Source organism: Galeopterus variegatus, unplaced genomic scaffold (genome assembly GCF_000696425.1).
Source record: "Galeopterus variegatus unplaced genomic scaffold, G_variegatus-3.0.2 Scaffold5077, whole genome shotgun sequence".
NCBI lineage: Eukaryota > Metazoa > Chordata > Mammalia > Dermoptera > Cynocephalidae > Galeopterus > Galeopterus variegatus.
In genome coordinates this window covers 22,041-25,275 of record NW_007731188.1, presented here as the reverse complement: position 1 = coordinate 25,275, position 3,235 = coordinate 22,041, and positions in this window count along the sequence as shown.

Below are 3,235 nucleotides of genomic sequence, written 5' to 3'. Positions count from 1 at the left end.
ACACGTCGCCAGCTGCTCCAGACGCTCCACCAACCCCGGGCCCAGCTCGGGCGCATCCATGAGGAGCCGGGGTCTGGGAGCCGCCCTTTCCGCGACCACCGCGACCGTCTTCGAGCGCCCAGATGGCTGGCAGCCCCTGCTACTTGCTGAGTCGATGCCCCTCTCTGCGTCTCCCGCATTAACTTTTGCCCCTTTTCTGCCCCTGTCCTGGGATTGCCTCTCGCCTCAAGCAGAGTCTTAGTCTCGCCGAATCTCCCCAACACATCAGGCTTTATAGTGGGGGAGGAGGCTCCTGCGGGAGGTAAACAGCAGGCCTTGCGTAACACCTCATCTGGTTCTCCCGCTTCCCCAATAAGGTTTGGGGGAGGAAGACACTCCGGGAGAATAGGACACTCCGGTCCCCGAGTCTACGAGGTGGTCACTAGGGGGCGCTCTGGGGGCAAGGTAGCAATGGGTGGGGAGGGTAGCCCCCTGTCACCCCCTGAAGAGCCCGAATTTCACCTTCCCCTAGGCCTGTGGTGTGCGAGTGGGCAGGGTGCCCAGGCCCGCTCTTGGCATAGGTGCCTACATCGCCAGGGTATGAGTCACACCAGGTGGCTGGCACACCTACATCTGGGGGCTGGGGCCGGAAGCACGGATCATGGTTTGTGTGGCTTTGGCAAGCCTCTGAGGGTTGGTGTGTGGCTGTCATTCCCGGCGCCTCTCCATTCCATCTCGCTGCTTTACCTATTAAGGGCTTAAGGACACTCTAAAGCTTTGGAGAAATGGGGAGTTGGAGGGAATAGGCGCCAACGCTCCTGCCTCGAGAAGCCAGGGTAGGGCTCTCTCAGCTCTACCTCCGGCTGGCTCCCAGGACCTCTCATTACTTCCTAAGTCTTTCTGGTTCCTTCTCTGTGTTTTTCTCTCTGTGTGTTCCTATTTCCATTTTTCTTTTTCCTATCTTCTTTGGAATGTACCCAAAGATTATCTGTTTCGATTCTCTTAGTTCGCTGAAGCCCAGAGAGCTGGAATGGCCAAGGTCACACAGCAAGGGAATGACCAAAAGTGGATCCATGCCCAGATCTTCTTCTGACTTGTGCCCTTGTTGTGACCCAATCCTGCGTCTTTTTTTTAATTGTAGATCGCTGGATCTCACTCCTGCTTTCTAATTTTTTTCTGATTTTTCCTGTTGCCTTCTTCCCTCTATCTCTTTCTCTTTTCCTCCTCTCCTCTCTTCCTACCTGCTCCCTCCTCTTCCCAGCTTCTTAGCTTCTCTCATGCCAGGCCTATTAGTCTGGCTACCCTTGGGGATTTGTGAATAAGTAAATGTCCAGATGCTACAACTGTGATCATGCACACTGCTGTACAACATGTGTGTGCATCCATTGATGTCCAAATGCCCAAAGTATGCAAACTTACAAACAGATATACTCATATAATGCGAACATCACAGATTCATCTGAATAGTCTCATACACATTGAATACCACTGGAATAGCCACCCAGTATTATTTACGGACAGATGGATATGCTAAAAAAAATGCAAAGAGGCAGTCTGTCATTAGTTTTATCGTCAATAAGAACAGCAATACAATAGCAGTAAGTCTTTATGGAGCAGCAGCACTTTATTAGGCACCCCTTCCAGGCACCCTTTTCACCTCCCCCATACTTATCAGGAAGACACTCAAATAGAATATGCTGATAAACAAACCTACACAAACACATGCGTGCTCATCTTGGAACAACACTTCCAGCTAATAAAATGTACAAATACCCAAACAAAAGAATACAGATATAACTAAAATCTATTTTGTACAAGATGCTATAGAGCTAGGGCTAGGGTCTGGAACTCACGGATCCCTTGAATCCGTTCACAAACCCTTCACACGCAGGTCTGTAAGCTAGTAACCGGCAAAAAGGTCCTTGGAGCCTTGGCTGAAGTAGGAATAGTCTTTATTCAGCACACACAACACTACCAGCAAGGCAGTACAAAGAGAAACTCAGAAACTCAACCGCTACAGTCAAAGTCCAAAGAAAAACTGAACAGCTGCCCACAGAGTAAACATGCTCTATTTTCAGACTGGAGCTCTCTGTTTGCCAGCCTACTTCACAAACTGAAGAATACACAATAGCAGCAAACTAAAAAGATACATGGATACACATGCGCACCAACTCCACCCACACACAGCTTGTTTACAAAAAATGTGCTGCTCAATCCCCAACTAGACCTGAGCCAAGGGAGCCTGACTAAATTATCCTATTTTCCCCACAGATGCACTACTTTGCTATGGCATGTCCCAGTTCCTGGAACCTGTGAGTATGTTACCTTACTTGGTAAAGGGGAATTAAGTTTGCCAGAGGGAATTAAGGTTGCTATCAGTTTAGAGAGATTATTCCAGATTATACACGTAGGTTCAATGTAATCACAAGAGTTCTTAAAAGTAGAGAACCAAAGCAGAGGAGAACCAGAGAGATGGCAGCACGATAAGTGTTTGGCCTGATATTGCTGGCTTTGAAGACTCAGGAAGGGAGCCACGAACTAGGGAAGTGGGTGGCCTCTAGAAGCTGCACAAGGCAAAGGAATGGATTCTCCACCAGAGCATCCAGAAGGAACCAAGCCCCGCTGACACCTTGATGTTAGCCCAGTAAAACCCATTTCGGACTTCTGAACTACAGAATTATAAGATAATAAATTTGTATTTCAAGCCACTAAGTCTGTGGTAATTCGTTACAACACCAATAGGAAACTAACACATACACATGCCTGCCCTTTCTCCCTCAGGCTCTGGCTTTCTGAGTCTGTCTACACTTGTCTGTTTTGTGCCTTCAATTTGTCATGTTTTTCTGAATTTCTCTGCCTCTCTTGGCCTTCCTGCCAGTCCCTTTTTATCTCTTTTCCTTCGACTTGCTTTATTTTCCTGCTTCCATCTCCACTTCCAAGGCCTCTTAAACTGTGAGTTCTTTCTGGATCTGGGCCTGAAGTACTGGAGAAGTTCCTTTGAGTCTCTTTAGGAACCTTGTATTGTCACCAACCCAAGTGCCTTGCCTCAAATTGCCAGTGGTTCACAGCCTTGATTGCACATTAGAATCTGGGAAACTTTAAACTCCCGATGCCCAGGAGACACCTCAGACCAATTAAACAACTTCTGGGGATGGGTCCCAGGCATCAGTAGTTTTAAAAGCTTTCCAGAGGGTTTCAATATTAGCTGGGGGGGGGGGGGGGGAACAATTTTCACGGAGGGGGGGGGGGGGGGAAC